Here is an 18,379-nt window from a genome sequence, read left to right as displayed (position 1 = left end):
AGCTAGTTTAGGAATAAGATGAGCATGGGATCTATGTTGTGTTATCAAACTTCGTACCACCTATAGAAGAAAAAATTAAGGAAATAAGGATGATAAAGTTTGGAATATGAAACTTGTTGGAGCTCATTCATTATTAGGAAAGGATGTTGGGATTATAATCACTTATCCTTTTGGGAATATTTTCATCTTTAGTTACTAATTATAATTTGAAGAAACTAGTAATGTAGAAAACCATGAGGCACTCTTATTGGGTTTGGAGATGGCTAAGGACATGGGAATTGAGTTATTAAATGTCAAAAGGTTCTATGATTTAATAATTTTCCAGGTCAAAAATAAAATTGGGCAAATGTGGAAGGGTGAAGAGATATATTAATGAAATATGGGGTACCATGGAATAATTTCATGTGATTAATCTAATAGTAGTCTCTACATAATTAAACAACAAAGAATATGAGTTGGAAGTAGTAGCTTCAACACTTCAGCGTATGGAGGAACTAATAAAAGACCAAATAAAAATGGAAGTTATCTTTAGATCATTGGTGCATAATAATGTAGATCATTGGCCAATTTTCAGTGATAAAAAGAAAACATTGTGATTTTTCAACAATATGGATGAACCTTCATATTCTCATTCCAATTATAAATAAGAGGTGTGTTAATATCAAGAGTTTGATGAAGATAGCATAAACCACACTCTCAGAGGACTCGTAGCTTTGGAGAAAATATTTGACATGCATGATATTGATGAAAGGAAAAATCAGAGAAGCTTTGACCTGGCAACCAAATATAGGTGAAAATGGGAGAAAATTAGGATCCTTAGTTCATGAAGATTGGAAAATATACATCAAAAAAAGGAGGAAATTAATTGATAAATCTATTAAAATAATGTCAAGATGTGTTGACCTTTACTTATGGAGAGTTAAAGGTTTACATGGAACATGATAGCTAACAAAAAATACCTCCTAAAGTTGAAAATTTAAAGCCCCTCAAACAAGCTATTTGGAAAATTAATCACAAATTTTCCCCCTTAGCGCAAAAGGAACTAAAAAATATGCTAGTTGCAGGAACCATTGCTTAAACTAGACATTCTTCTATTGGAAAATCAAGAAGGAAATGAATATTTTCTTCATCTTGATAATTACTTGTGACGTTTCTTATTATTACAATTCCTTATATCTTATTTCTTTAGTTCATCAAGAAATTACCAAAAGCAGTAGCACATAAAGTAATGGACACAATATGTAAGTACATGAAAGGGAAACAGTCGTCTCAAGGGGAAAATCTAGTCAAAGTAATTCTTCCTTTCAATAATATTCTTTGAGACACATTTCCCTAGACCAAGACTAGACCTACCCTCCACACCAAGTCATCATCCATAATTTCAAACTCTTCCCAGCAACTTCAACTATGCAACAACTTATGGCAACTCACAACTTTTGCTAGTAGTCCAAATTGGAATACCAATCCGGAGCACAAAATAGAGAGATACCACCATCAACATTTCAATTTTCCTTTTCGTCTTAGACTCCCCCAAACTCGCATTCACTTCGGCTTCTTGACAACAGACTTTCCCAGCTACCCACTTTGCAGTTCTGCCCAACAACAAGATTTTTTTACTTCTACCCAACAGAGGGAATTTGAACTTGATGAGAAGCAATGCTCGAAATGAATTCAATGTCCTTCCTTTTATAGGATTCTTGTGGAGTCTAATGGGTCCTTAGGCCGACTTGATCTTCCCTTAGGCCGACATGGTGTGGGGGTTACATAATACATATTTGTCTCAATACTTAGCCTTTTTACATGATTCAAAAGTGCAAGAAGGGTCTCTTTAAAGGTACAATAATTCTATAGACTCACAAAAAATCATAGAAGTCCTCAATGGGGACTTTGACCTAAACCATCATGATCCAAGAATGGAATCCATGCTTTAATAAGTCATAATAATAATAATAATAATTCTTTTCTTTATTCTTTTGACAAGTACATTACATGATTACTCAAGTAAATTATTGAATACCGAACATAGTTAATTTTTCCAACACTCACTCTTAACTAGGGAGATATTCATAATGTACATATACAATGAAATATCTCAAACTGTATGAACCATGAAGAACTTTATGCACTGCAATTCCATTTACTAGAATCCTGAACAATGAAATCTATCAAAGTAGTCATTCAATAGTTTAGGCACCACAATGCCATGGACTAGATTCCTGACCACGAAAATCAATCCAAATAGCCACTCAATAGTTTAGGCACCACAATGCCATGGACTAGATTCCTGACCAGGGTAATCTATCAAGGTGGGAATATGATGGACTCAAAATTTCAGCCCCTTTAGGTTCCCTCAGGCTTACTTACAAACCATCAACCTAAGAATATAGGTGTGTATCCAAAACAAAATTCTTTGATAAACACCACCTTTCCAATTTATAGAAATCATCACAATGTGCCGACTAAATGTCCTCTGAGGCAATGCTTCACTCATAGAGCCTAAACATCCCTTGATCTAGCAGATCAAGAATAACCAATCTCTCCCAATAAAACTAATTGGTAACCAGCCTGCTATCAAATCCTTTGATAGATTCACCTGTACAAAAATAATTCCAATCAATAATACACTTTCACATGTACATAATCAAATAAAAACCTTCAGGGTATTATAGAAAACTTGATGTTTCTTCCTAACATTCCATACTAGGACTATCAACCAAATATCTGATGGAATATTGCTCAATAATATGATTTACTTCCTACATCAAATGCAACAACATATCCTATGAAAATAATTATTTAATTAATACCAATCTATGCCCTCCCACTAACCTAGGAAGCACCTCTCTATTTGAACTCCTTGTTAATCTTACAGAGATCTCTTATATTCATGCTTCCTTCAAGATATCATCTTCTTCTTTTTCAACATCAGAGTATATCTCATGGCTTCCAACCATTTCATCAAAATTATGATCAGACTTATCATTCTCATCACATCAATGAGCATCTTCACTAAGTTGAATATTGTGTACTTGCAAAACTTAAATATCAAGTAGAACCAAAACTATAGAAGCATGATGTTATCCATATCAAAATCACGGAATAATTTCAACTTTATTCATATCATATACTAAGACTTACAAATAAGAGGCATATACTCTTCAACATCTTGCTACAGAATTTATACACCATAGACTACTCATAACAACATTCATTCCATCAAGGATTTCATTATGTCTTCCAAAGGTATGACATACCTTACTACAACATATAGCAAACCCTAGAAACAATTTAGACAAATATAGATCTATAAAGTATATGACATCCTTTCAAAATACACATGTTAGACTTGTCACTAGAAATTAATATAAATATTATATTTCATACAAACAAATCAATCAATGTCAATCATAACTTAGTCACTCATCTGACGAGCTTCCACTAGGATTAGTTCCAAGCCCCTAGATTTTTCAATCAACCAGTAATCAATCACTAACATGACAAACTATTACTAGGTTTAGTTGCAAACACCATATTTTTGAGAAATCATCAATCTCAACCAAAAATTAAATTTTCAAAAAACCTCTCACACATCTCAAGTTATCATATTGTTAACATTCATCAGGGATTTCTACGTCAACTAAGGTTCAACAACAAAACCCTAGAACTCACAAATTCACCAAATTTTATACAAATCTCAAATCATCATATTCTATAGGCTTTAATTTGACTAAGGTTTAATTCCAAAACCTTATAGTTACATTCTCACAATCTCAACAATAATTACATACATAGTTCTCAAATTGTTACATTTCACACTAGAACTTTTCACTACTAGGATTTACTTGCTAAACGCTAGATTTTCAGATATCATCATCCTATAATCTCAGACAAGGACTTCTGTTAGATCCTAAATATCATGACCATTATTTGCTAGGTAAACACATATCTAGGAGTTCATAACAATACATAATCATATCATATGTCCAACAACATCTTGACCAACCTAATATTTCTACTAAAAGGACATATCTATATATGCCTAGATTTCATCAACATGCAACTATATTTCAAATCATGTGTTAGTCAAACCCAACTTCACAACATTGTTAGACACATAATCAATTTGATTGTACTAATGTCTAATCAATCAAAACACACATACCAAGTAAATAAATTCTAAGAAAATATAAGGGTCTTTCTCACACATTCACCAAACCCTAATGAGCTAGGATTCCAATGTATAACACATATTCCATAAAACCCCAATGACCTAGGGTTCCAATGTAGAAAGATAGAAAGCATCATATTACCAAAAATTCAAAGGTTTTGGGATGTTAGACCTTACCACTCAACCCTAACTAGTTAGGATTTAGCGATAATACCAAAATCCCAAACATGACATCATTAATAATAACTTCACATAACATTTCACAATTACCCTAAGAAGTTTAGTGTTTTCAGACATTCACATAAGCACACCCTTCGGTTAGGGTTTTCCAGAGCCTGTCTAGGGTTCTACACAATTAGTCAAGAATATGAGTGGGGTGGGTAGATTTATCAAATGACGAATCACTCAAATCAAGAATCACTAATATTAAATATAGCTTAGACATAACAATGTCAGTAATATATTATCAAATGAATAGTATTTTCAATTAATGTATTTAAATCATACCTTTGTTTCTTCACTAACCTTGTCTTGAGAGATCCTCCTCCTTATAGATGTTTTTCCTAATCAAGACAAATAGAAGGAAAAATGTGATTAATATTTAATATCATCAAAACTAAATTAGTACATGAACCCAAAAATTAAAAGAGATGAGATACTTATCTTTGAGAGTTGTTGGGAGCTCCCTCCAAAGCCCAAGGGAAACCTACAAACTTAAAGCAATACAAAAATGTATTTTCCAAAGATATGTTAAAAGACTATAAATTCTAAAACATATAAAACAATTTATGTAAAGAAAAATACTTAATAGTGTAAATCCTTAATGTTAGATTCTTCAGGCTTGAATTTCTTTGAGTATCCTTCTTCAAAAAAGTTTGTTTGATATCTTCCTCTCTTCTTATTCCTTGTATTCTGAGGAAAATCACTCATGGATCACTCTATTTTAAATATGTCAACTTTCTTTCTTGGTCCCTTCAATCTCTTCCCTTTATGATGAGAAACATAAGCATTTGATACTCCTTCTAGATTTGTTACCAATGGGATCGTTAATTCTTCTTTACTACATCCGGTCAATAGTTCTTCAAAGGTGGGAGCTACCTTCCAACTGTTGAGACCTAAAGCAAATGCACCCCAAGAGGATAGTAATACTGATATGTAAGTGATCACAAATTACTTTTATGGAACAATCTCATCGATGGAAAAAAGATGATCCTTGAGTCTAGCTATCTTCACAAATAAGGTTTCCATAATATCTTCTTTAGTCATTTTCATATTCCTCGGCTCATTCGTTAAACTTGCTACTTGACCAATGTTCTCAATAGTGAAAAGGTTCTTAAATGCTTCATACATCTCTTGAGCATGATTGATGTTATCTATGAATGGGGAAAAAAATTTGTTTATCCCTTATACCATTAGAGTCATAGCCACTAATCCTAGATCCTTGAACTTTCCTTTCTTGGCATGATTACCTTCTTCTATAGGCTTACTTACATTTCCTTTTTCCAAATCCATCATCTTGTTCTTCTCAAGGATTAGGTCAATCCTCTTCTTCCAGGATATGAAATTATATGATCCTTCAAGTTTTTTCTCACCCTTTATTCAGTTGTACATCCTCCTTAAATATAATAGACTCCTTCCCAAGGATAGTACCTATGAACGGATCTGCCTTTTTCTTCCTTCTTCACCAAAGCTTTAATACCATGTTGGAAAATCACTAAGTAAGTAAATATTTTCTTGATATTGATAATTACTTGTTATGTTTCTTATTATTACAGTTATTTATATCTTATTTATTTAGTTCATCAAGCAATTAATAAAAGCAACAACACATAAAACAATGTACACAAGATGTAGGCACATGTGAGGGAAAGACCCCCTCGAGGGGAAACCCAATCAAAGCAATTCTTTGTTCAATAGTATTCTTTGAGACTATTCACCCTAGACCAACACTAGACCTTCCATCCACGCCAAACAACCTCTAGAAGATCGACACATTCCAAACAAATTTGACTATGCAACAACTTACGACAACTGGCAGCTTCCAATAGTAGTCCAACTTGGAAGACTTCCATATCCCAATCCAGAGCATGAAACAAAGAGAGACCACCACCAAAATTTCGATTTTCCTTGTGTCCTTAAACTCCCCCAAACTCACATTCACTTTGGCTTCTCAGCAATAGACTTTCCCAGCTACCCACTTTACACTTCTGCCCAAAAACAGGATTTTCAAACTTCTGTCCAATAGAGAGAATTAGAGCTTAATGAGAAGTGATGCTCCAAATCAATTTGTTTTCCTTCCTTTTATAGGCTTCTTGTGGGGTTGAATTGGTCCTTAGCCCAAATTTATCTTCCCTTAGGCCAACATGGTGTGGAGGTTACATAATTCATATTTTACTTAACATTTTTACATGATTCAAAAGCCCAAGAAGACTCTCTTTAAATGTACAATAATTATATATACTCTCAATAAAAGTACTCAATGAGGATTTTTTCCTAAAACATGCCTATCCAAGCATGAAACCCATGCTTTAATAGGTTGCCACAATACTAATAATAATAATAATAATAATAATAATAATAATCCTTATTCCTTTGACAAGTACATTACATGATGAATCAAGTACATTATTAAAGACCAAACATAGTTACTTTTTCCAACATCTTCTTGGTGCTCCAACTTAGTAATGATTTGGAAAAATAATAGAGCTATAAGGTTATGTCTTGATTTCAGGAAGTTGAATATGGTTTGAAAAAAATACAATTTCCCTCTTCTTAATATAGAAACCTTACTACAAAGGGTCATGGGATGAGGAATGATGTTGATATTAGATGGTTTTTCCCACTATAACCAGGTTATGGTAAGGAAGTAAGATTGACATAAAACCAATTTCATAACACCATGGGAAACATTTGAGTATTTAAGAAGGTATTTTGGTTAATCAATTCTAAGCGCTGCATTTCAAAGGGTTGTGGATTATGCTTTCAATGGATTAATTTAAAATATCATTGAAATTTATTGAGATGATTTAATGATTTTCTTAAAGGACGGTGTTGGAAATCTATTTTCACATCGTTTCACCAATTTTTTTCTCTTTGACTTCCTATACTTACATCTAGTTACTACTAGTATCACCCTTTATGTGCATATTTTTGGACCAATACTATAAATATAAGCATGATAAGGTAAATTGTTATTTAATTTATGCATTTCCTTTGTTTTGAATGTTTTAAGGAGGTTTAAATGATATTATGCTAATGATGGTCAATGTTGAGGAATAGTTCCTATTCCAGGTAAAGAGTTCTTATTCACATAGTTCTGTTCAAGCTAACAAACTACCATCCTTGATCCCATGAAATTATTTTTCATATTTCTAGTATTCCTAGCACAAACTAGTAACATGGATTTTGTATATTGGAGGGCTAGGATATTTTCATGTTACTTTATTCATACCTAGATCGTTAAGAAGAAGTGTGGAAAATTTGTCAATGATTTGGTCAAACTTATATGCATAAAATCCCTCTCTTTAAATGAAATAATTGGAAAAATCACTAGAAAATCAAGATTTTCAATCATATTCCTATGAATAATATTGAATAAGATGTATTTAAAATATTTTCTAAATTTTGGTTATTTTTGTGATTTTTCCATAGGATGAGGGAGGACGAATCTTATAGATAGAAGACGTTATTCTTGAAGTATTTTGTTAATGTTTTTCTTCCTGTGAAGACACAACCAACCATTTTAGACTATGTTAAAACACTCTTGTTATTCATGGAGATTCAGATTAAACAACTAGAGCAGATCTTAGATTAAAAAAAAATATATGATCTATCAAAACAATGTAATTACATTTCCTTCTTATTTCTATGACCAGAGGAGATGATCTTATCCACAACCGGAGTTTTTTTGTTATAAATATGTATCAAATCTTGCCAAATGCATATGTACAATAGATATGGATTTGAAAATTATATTTCATAATATAATAACATTCTAATTTTTATTGTTACTTTGTGGCATTGGTCTTAGTAAATTTTTGGTATTTAGGTAGCATGCTTCCAAGGAGGGCGAGGACCCTGTCTTAGGTAGTCAGGATACAATAGTAGATTTATTGTATTTCAAGTTTGCTTGATGTTTAACATTTTACTTCTTAGTAAATTTTATTTCCTAAATAGTTAGTGAATTATTGCAAGAATCATTAAGGTCATCTTCCAAACCATATTTCCATTCATCCACTAGTATATGGTACCATATGATTTAGTGACCTATTAAATATCCATTGTCTCATGCAAGTTTATCGAAACATAGTATAGACTAGGAGAAATGTATTTGTTAGATTTCCCTTACGAGAGTGAACTAAGCCCCATCTATTGATTCGTATTTTGAGAGGAATATTTCTTGAAGAGTGTTTATGCAAGAGTGATTGAAGTTTCCTTTAGTTATATGTAGTATTGTAATTCTGATCCTTCGCTTCCTCTGCTTGCACTCTCAAAGTTCATGAGCCCTAGGTTGATGATTTAATATCTAAGGTTTATACATATAAATAACTCAATAGATGGAAAGGTCATATGGGTCAACTTAAGAAATACTTTGAAATATTTCATGAGTTTGGCATTTCCTTGAACCCAATCAAGTTAATATTTTGGGTAATTGAGGGAAAGTTATTTGGGACATATCATTTCAAAAGATGGGGTAGGGATTGGACATGAGAGGTTGAAGCCATAGATATAATTCCTTTACCTCATAATAAGGATGTTCTGTAATATCCTTTGGGGAAAATAAATTTCATCAAAATATTTATACTAAATTTTAAACAGGTAGTAAGGCCCATCCAATGAATTTTAAAGAAAGATGCAAAATTTGAATTGAGTGATGAAGGAAGGAAATCCTTTAAAGCTATCAATAATTAAAGTACAAAGTATCTTATACTAATCAATCTTGACTATTTGAAATGATTTCTAATATTTTCCTTTGCATCTAAGGATACTATTGTAGGGCTTTTTCTTTAGAAAAACAATGCATGGAAAGAGAAAGCCATCACATTCATGAGTAGTGCTCTGCATAGTTTATAACTGAAATATCACACTGTGGAAGAGGAACCATATTTTCTCAAATCTGTTAAGTATTTCATAATTTATATTGGATATTCAAAGATAATAACTTATGTTCTTCACTAAATATTAAGCAACATATTAACTTAGCAATATTGCTTAAGAATCAGAGCAAGTTGGTTTCAGAAAATACAAGAGTATGTTTTAAATAAAAAACCCACTACGTTGGTCAAAGGTTAGGTCTTATCAAAGATGTCGATAGATTGGAATGAGAAGGAATTAGGGATGTTACATCAAAACAATTCATCGGGTCCAATGGTTTAATTAGAGCTTCATATATTAGAATGAATTCATTAGTATGCATATATTTTTTTCATCTAAAAATCCTTACCATCCCAATCCATTTATTAAATCATAAAAGAAGAAAAGCAAGGTTGAAGGAATTGGATTATTGTATAATTGAATATGGACTAGGATGGAGGAATCCTAATGGTTTGATACCTAAATGTGTTTATGAACTATAATCTAAAAGGTTTGGGACAAAATTTCATGTGGGATTTTTTTGTGGACATTGTGAAGCTAAGAAAAAAGCCCTTAAAATCCTTAAAGAAGGTTATTATTCTCTAACCTATTTCTCATATGTACATAAGTTTTCCATAAGTTTTCAGACATATTAGTTATTGATAGGGAAACACAAACTAATAGCCTTGCATTTACAACTAGCAGTAGTGAGAAACCTTTTCAACATTGGGGTTTCGAATTCATAGGAGAATTAAAAGAGAATTCAAATAATGGATGGACTTCGATTTTTACTACTATAGATTATTTTAAAAAGTGGGTTAAGGCTATTTCAACAAAGTGGGAAACTAAAAATATTGTCATGGACTTCCTAGAAGTCAATATCATAAATATATTTGGTGTGGTTTCCAAGATAGCCACTGATAATGTGAAGGATTTTAGTTCAATAAAATTTCCTTCCTTTTGTTTGATGTATGGCATTATCCTATCTCATTCATCAAACTACTTTCCCCGAGGAAATGGACTTGCAAAATCTAATAGTAAAATTTGTATGACCATCATTAAAAGTATGTTGGGGGATAATAAAAAAATCATGTGACAGAAACATCAAATATGAATTATGGGAAGATGGAATAACAAATAAAAGTAATACCATAAATATCCCTTTTTAGTTAATTTGGATGTCACTTTGCTGGTACACCTAAAAGTTTCAATGTTTCAACTTATACAAGGTTTCACATCAGATAAAGGTGTAGCGCAAAACACGTTAAATTAGTTATAGAATTGCATGAAGTAAGAAGTAAGGCCTTTGACTAGAGATGTACAAATCAAGAAAACGTAAAAAGAGAATTTGATAAGTCTTCTAGGACAAGACAGTTTTAGAAAGGCAACATGGTATTACTATGGGACAAAAGAAGAGAGAAGGTTAGGAAACATGGGAAGTTTGAGAACTTATGGGGTAGACCTTATATCATACAAGATATGGTTGGTACAAGTTCTCATCAGTCAACCATTTGGATGCTAAGAAAATGAATCTTCCTATAAATTGGACATTAACTCAAATTATTTTTCACTGAGAACATTTGTGCTAAAGGATAATCCTTCTATAATGTGTTTCTAACCTTTTATTTCTTTTGATTTCAACATTAATATTTTAACATTTTAATTATAACTTGTTATTTATTTTATTCCATCTTCTACAATATTAATAATTTTATATATGGTGCATGTGTTAATAATATTTCTTGTGGTGACATCTTTCTAATCATTGCAAATTCTATAGTTCTTCCACGTTTCCTAAATATCAAGAAAACATCCCCACGTGTAGCCTAATTTTACTTTTCATATGTGCCTAATAGAGAAAGGAAGAGAGCCATCAATGTTGGACAAGGCAACAATCAAATTTTCAAATCTAGAAGTCATGTCGGAAAATTTTTCCCTTTCATCTGTTCTCTCATTTCTACATACAATTTATGTACCCCATGGGGAAATTGTAAATTTTATTTTTATAGAATGATGAACTTACATAGAAGGATTAGATCCTTTGGACATGGTTATTTTGTTTCTCTATATATATTTTTTACTTACCTAATTATTTTTTTTCTTTTTAATGATTAATAATTATTTGAGATTTGAGATTTGCAGTCTGTCTTAATAACTAGCTCCATGTCATCATATATTAACATGTTAGGAATTATATCGAGTCTTATGTAACTACATTAGGTTTTTTTAATATTTGTTAATAATTAAAAATTTCCTGCAAAACAGGAAGTTCTAAATAAATTTCATGTAACAAATTAGAAAGTGAATCTAGGAGGTTTCATATGGCATGTAGGTAGTCATTTTCATTCTTAGAGTACTCATATTACCTTAGAAGACCATTTTGGTTGAAAATTTTATTTTTTCATTATTAAAAATCAATTTTACTCAAAAAGGTGAGGAAAAAGACAAAAATAAATAAAAGAAATAAAATAAAAAGAAAACATTGTCAAAACATGTTTTTCTTTGTCTCCAATAAAATTGGTTCTCTAAATCACGTGATAGAAGTTGATGAAGCACTAAAGTAGAGTTAGTGATGGCTAGTTTTTCTTTGTACCCAATAAAATTAGTTCTCTAAAGCACATGATAGAAGTTGATGAAGCACTAAAGTGGACTTCGTGATGGCTAAAAACACACTTGACATTTGGGAGGACATTCCAATGAATGGGTGCACTTTTCCTTCAAAAGTTGGAACAATGTAAAATTTGAAATGGGAACTCATACTATTACCCGTTTTGTAGAGATAGCAAAAAAGTGACCTAATTTTGAAAAGGGGTGATGCAGAACACACGTGTTTTTTAGAGCACAGTTTTTGGCACTATAAATTTTTTTTATGTACATTGCATTTTAGAATGGTAGTGTTTTTTATGTTGATTTAAAAACATGGTAATTCTACACCAAGCCCTTTTTTTAAAAAGTTTTTATTTTTTATTTTTTTTATTTTCTAATGTATGAAATCTAAATAATTATTTTGTAAATTTAATAATTTTTGAAGTGGTCATTTTCTTCATATTTTTTTGTTTTTATTTTGTTTTTATTTTTTTTGTAGTGAGGTTTTTATTGTTTTGCATATTTGAAGAAGAAGGTTGATCTTTTGAATTTTTTATATTCTACATATTTATATATCGTTAATTATTTTTTCAATCCAAGAGAAATAATTGTTTCTAAAAAACAATATTTTTTTAACAATGGACATAAAAATAGTTAGTTTTAACATAAATATAACTAAAAAACTACACGTTTTGATAATTTTTTGCTACAATTGACATGCGAAAATCACAATTTTTATACGAACTTTTAACTAAAAATGGTTAAAAAATAGTTTTTTTTTATGAATTTCATGTCAAAAGATAATAATAATCATTTTTTTTCAAAAAATAATGATTAACTTAAAAATTAATGCGAAAATCACATATTACAAATATTGAACGCATAGCAACCTTAATTGAGTGTATATTCTTCTCATAAAATGTCAAAGTCAAAACATTACAAGTATATCTACTTAATAGTTACAAAAAATGAGTTTGATTTCCAGGCATAACTTAAATTTATCAACAATGTCACGTAATCCAAATTCTTCATCCCCTATAGTTTCATCATTGTCTTCTTCCGCAATATTTTTTGCTTCCTTTTGCTCATTTTCGTCTTCTAATGGATCTTTGATGTCTTTGAATCTCCCAATGTATGTCTTTCCAAACATCCCATGTAATGGTGGTTGGGGTTCCTTTGCATTTTTTGCCACACGTGATTCACTAAAGTCCCCTTCAACCTAATTTCTTGCATTGCATCTGGAAGAAATTGAAGAGCATTAATTCTTTGTTGAATGAAATTGCACTGTAATGGATCTTTTTCAGTTGCAATGCAATTTCTTCCTTTTTGATGGCAGCATGCTAGTGTTGTACCTAATTATACAGCACAAAAGAAATAATGAAGTAAATTAGTACAATGACCTATTAATTAAAAAAATAACATATTGAAATTCAATTCCATATAATAAAACTTACCTGAGGTAGAAAATAAATCCAAAACCCAATCTCCTTCATTTGAACATATGTATATAAGATAGTTAATCAATAGTTGTGGTTTTTGATAAATTTTAACTATCTCTCCTTTTGCTTCTTTGTCTTCATGTGTTGGTTTTCTCATAACAACATTGTAAGTCGGTATTTGGCTATGACTCTTTCCGTCTACCCGATTAAAAATCATAGACATATAGCTATCATCTTTTGCCCAACTATCAATATGAATGAACTCACAATCATTTATAAATAGTTGATCTTCATGGTTAAGAAGATTTGACTTTTTCCTGTAACATGAAATAGTAAAAGTTCAATCAACTTGTACATAAATGAATTTTTCAACATTAATCAAATATACATTTTAAACATCTTACCATGTAAGCTGCATCCTTGAATTTGTTTTCCCCTTGAAGCTTGACAATATCATTGTCAATTGTGTGTCTGAATGAAATGTCACAAATCTCCATAATGGTGATTATGTGACTTGTACAAATCCCGCAACCACTTTACTAAGAGCTTGATAAGTATAAGGGTCACTATCATAGTCAATGTTTGGAATATTGAAACGATGGGGAATATCTACAATAACTAGGGCATAATCCCTTTTAGGTATGAGTTTAGCGATGTCTTCACAGTTGCCTTGTATTACTTGATATTGAATAGTGTCTAGCCCATTCCAAATGAAATGAGTAAGAGTTGGATCAAGTTCAACATTCTTAATATGTTGCTTCCTCAATATTTCGAACTTTATTTTTCAATAAAGGTTCTGAAGCTATCTGGTGCTCCATTATCATCCTTCTTCATGTTTTATAAAAAAAACAAATATATGTGTAAGTTATAAATTAAAAATAGTACACATGTGAATAAAAATGAATGTGTAAATCAAGACACCTTTTTAAATGCAAGATAAAAAGCTTTTAACTTTGATGTATAACTTGAATCTGGATAGTTTTGTACAACATCATCCCAACTATATTCATTCAACAATTTAACTATTTGTTCTTGAATTTTCATGTAAAATTTGTGACTGCATAGATCAAGTAACAAAAAGTTAATATAATGATATGTATAACAAATACTACCAATAACAACATGTTTTATTTAAAAGAAAATTATAATCTAGAAATAAATAAAAATAATTCTACAAACTTAATTTTGAAATTCCTCATACATTTCCTCCAACGATAATTCCTCTGACCTCACATGAGATAATATTGTTTTGACAATTTTTTCATCTTTCACTCCTTGCATTGCTCTCCAAGGTGTGATAGTCATATCTTCTGGAAGCTATTTCATTTCAAGAGCTGATTTACTGCTACTACATATCAATGGCTTAGACTTTTTGACCCTCTGGTTTTTAATGCCAATGTTCTCCCATATGCTAAAAATCTCATCAATCAACTTCCAAACATCTCCAGTTCTAAATGCCAATTGGAAAATGTTATCAACACCTTTGAATAAATCACTAGGAATGTTGCATTTTCCACCTTTTGAATTGGTTTTCTCTTCAATTTGATAGCCTATTTCCATACAACATTCCCTTCTAAAATCTGCAGTAACATTTATCCTATCCCCACCACATTTTTCTTAAAATTCACTATGAATAAATCTAACCCTTTGGATGAAACTCATAGACATCCTATATTCATTATCTGAATTATAATCTCATGCCACTAACTTTTCTTTTGTATCTGATAAACCATCATAAATGATACATTTCATTGTTTCAAAATGTGGGTTATTGGGATATTCCTCCACCAATTGTCTTTGAGCTTCTACAGAATGGTTCTCCCCAAGCACATAATAATTGTATTCAAAACATCTTGACTTATCAAATGCTTCTTTGTTGGGAACTTGAACTGGATCAACAAGAAGCACATAATTAACCACATGAGCATATGGATTGTACCTCATCAATGTCTTTAAGTTGTGAACATGCAGATGGTGTGGCTTTCTGACTTGATATTGACATTGTCCTTCAATTTCCTTATAGGTTTGCCTGACATTAAGCTGAAATGTACGACCACCATCTATTAAGTTTCTCTTTGTCAAATTTTGTCGAATGGCATTTGTTTTGTTTTGATAATGTCATCCTCTAAATCAGCTCTTGGTGTAACGATTTCTCTGCTTTCTTTTGAAGTTTCACTAGGTTCTTGACTGCTGGTAATGACTACTTCAAAATCTTCAACTTTAATTTTCTTTGTCATAACATTCTCAACAGATTTATTCTTGGGCATTGTTACTTCTGGTCTTTTATGACTCTTCTCAGTTCCAATGTCATCTTCAGTAATGGCAACATATGCTTCACTGCCAGTTTCAAGTTCATCGGCCTCAAAAGTAACTTGTATACCTTTGCTAGATTTATCCACGAGAGGCCTTTTTTTCTGATCCTTTGGATGTAGTTTTGTAACATCATTAATTAATACCTTTTTCTTTTTTTCCATATCTTCTTCTAACATTGAGTAAAAACTGTTGACAAATTTCATGATATCATGCTCTATGAAATGAATGCCTCCCAACCTAATTGAACAACTTTCAATAAAATTCTGCCAGAAAGAATATCATATGTCAATAAAAGCAAAGTTAAAAAAATATAGCAAGACACTTTCGAGAACACAAAATAAAAATATAAATAACAATACTTACGATGTTTTGTTTCATCTCATTTACAATTTGTTTACACAACTTTGTAGATACCTCTCTCATGTCATACAATGAATATGATAGTTGATATTTAATCTTTTCATGTGACTTGGGAGATTTTGTAAGTATGTAAACAACTTCAGTGTCCAGTATCGAACACATATCTATGACTCTTCCCATCACCTCATAAATTCCATTGTCATTCGGTATATCAATAGATAGATCTATATTCACATTTTGGCTTTCTCTTTCTTTCACATACCAGATTCTTGATGGAAATTTCACCTCTTTTGAATTCTTCCAGTATGAAATCATCTTCTTATCATTTGAGGCACTTGAAAGATCTATAGCCATGAGCTTAGGTGGAGTTCATTCACCAATGTTTTTTGAAGATGCACCTTTAAGAGTCTTTGATCCAGAAAGATTCACAGAAATCCTCTTTGATTCCATTTTCCTGAAAAATAGAAACACATAAATCAATAAATAACGAAAACATCTTAACTTAAATCCATAATGAAAATATATCATAAATTTTAAATTTTCATAATCAGATAATTGAAATTAAAAAATATTAACACTAAGAAAATCGCTCGCCACCCTGCAGGTAGGCGAGCCGCTGGGACCCTGCTGGTGGGCACTGGGCAAGAGAGTGGGTGGGTGGGTGGGTGGGTGGTATCGGGTGGGCGAGCGGGCAGGCTTCGTGTGGGCGGGCGGGCGGGCAGGTGAGCGCGGACGCCAGTTGGGCGGGTGGGCGTTAGGTGGGCAGGTGGGCGGGTGGGGGCGTGGGCGTGGGTGGGGCGAGTAGGTGAGTTCCTGGTGGGGGAGTGGGTGCACGGGTGCTGGGTTGACAAGGGGGTGCCGCCCCTCACCCCGCACCAACCTGGTGGCCTGCCTGCCCTCACGCCCCCTTGTCCACCCGGTGCCCAGCCGCCCGCCCTCCCACCCAGCGCCCACCCGCCTGGCCGCCCGCCCACCTGGTTCCCACCCACCTGCTCGCCCACCCCACCGCACCCTATGACCCACCTGCCCACCTAGCCACCCCACCCCACCTACCCGCCTACCCACCTCGCACCACCAGCCCACCCCGTGACCCACCTACTCACCCGCCCCACCTCGCGCCACCCTGGCGGCCCTGGTTAATATTATGGAATTGTTTTATAGTGGGGTGAATGTGGGATTAATTTGTTTTAGAATGTATTATAAAAATTAAAAAAAACATTCAATTGTTTAGTAAATATTATATACTTTGACTATTAAAATAATTTAGGTAGAAGTTGTAGTTCACAATTTTAACTATAATGATTTATTTCATAAAAAAAATTAGTTTACATTTTTCATTAAATTGTAGAATAAAATAATGAAGAGAAATAAATCTCAAAAACTTTTAGGAGGGAAATATTTTCGCGAAACTTTTTGGGGGGGAATTTTTGGAGGGAAAATTTCATTCTCTAAGCTATATAATATCTTTAGAAGACTCTCCATTTGTATCATTCAACATCCTCTATTTGAAAGTGATGGATTGTACTGATAGTGAAGTTTCGATTTATATAGCATCAACATCTTCATCGCGTAACAATTCTAGTCATATGGATGAATATAGCAGGAATTCTTCCACTATGAATAGAAAATCACTTCTTCCACTTAGTCCTAATCCTAAGGACTATAAGAGCAGCACTGATGAAAGAGGGGATGGAGAATTTCAAATAAATAAAGAGTCACAGATTTCACTTAGTCCAAATCTGAAGGACTATGAAAGCAACAGTGATGATGAGCTTGATGACAAATTTCAAAAGAATGGAGTGTCACAGTGTCCACTTAGTCCTAATTCTAAGGACTATGAGAGCAACAATGATGAAGAGCATGATGGTGAAGTTCAAAAGAATGGAGTATCATGTTGTCCACTTAGTTCTAATTCTAAGGACTATAAGAGCAACAACGTTGAAGAGCATGACGATGAATTTCAAAAGAATGGAGTGTCACAGTGTCCAATTAGTCCTAATTCTAAGGACTATGAGAGCAGCAGTGATGAAGAGCGTGATAATGAATTTCAAAAGAATGGAGTGTCAAAGTGTCCACTTAGTCCTAATTCTAAGGGCTATGAGAGCAGCAGTGATGATGAGCATGATGATGAATTTCAAAAGTATGGAGTGTCACGGTGTTGAGTTAGTCCTAATTCTAAGGACTATGAGAGCAGCAGTGATGAAGAGCGGGATGATAAATTTCAAAAGTATGCAGTGTCACGGTGTCCAGATAGTCCTAATTCTAAGTACTATGGGAGCAACAATGATGAACAATGGGATGATGAATTTTAAAAGAATGGAGTGTCATGGTGTCCACTTAGTCCTAATTCTAAGGACTATGAGAGCAACACTGATGAAGAGAGTGGTGATGAATTTCAAAAGAATGGAGTGTCACAATGTCCTCTTAGTCCTAATTATAA

At 32.6% G+C, this 18,379-nt stretch overlaps 1 pseudogene; it reads left to right on the top strand.

Annotated features, from left to right (window-relative positions):
• LOC149252984 (UDP-glucose 4-epimerase-like) overlaps positions 1 to 16,974 on the top strand; it is a 93,732-nt pseudogene extending 76,758 nt beyond the window's left edge.
• Positions 16,975 to 18,379: the final 1,405 nt, after the last annotated feature.

The sequence above is a fragment of the Pinus tabuliformis genome, chromosome 7 (genome assembly GCF_031772625.1).
Source record: "Pinus tabuliformis cultivar Carrire ecotype Pingquan chromosome 7, CPIR1, whole genome shotgun sequence".
NCBI classification, from domain to species: Eukaryota; Viridiplantae; Streptophyta; class Pinopsida; order Pinales; family Pinaceae; genus Pinus; species Pinus tabuliformis.
Note: the sequence above shows the minus strand (reverse complement) of the source record. Positions and strands in the feature narration are given on the sequence as shown.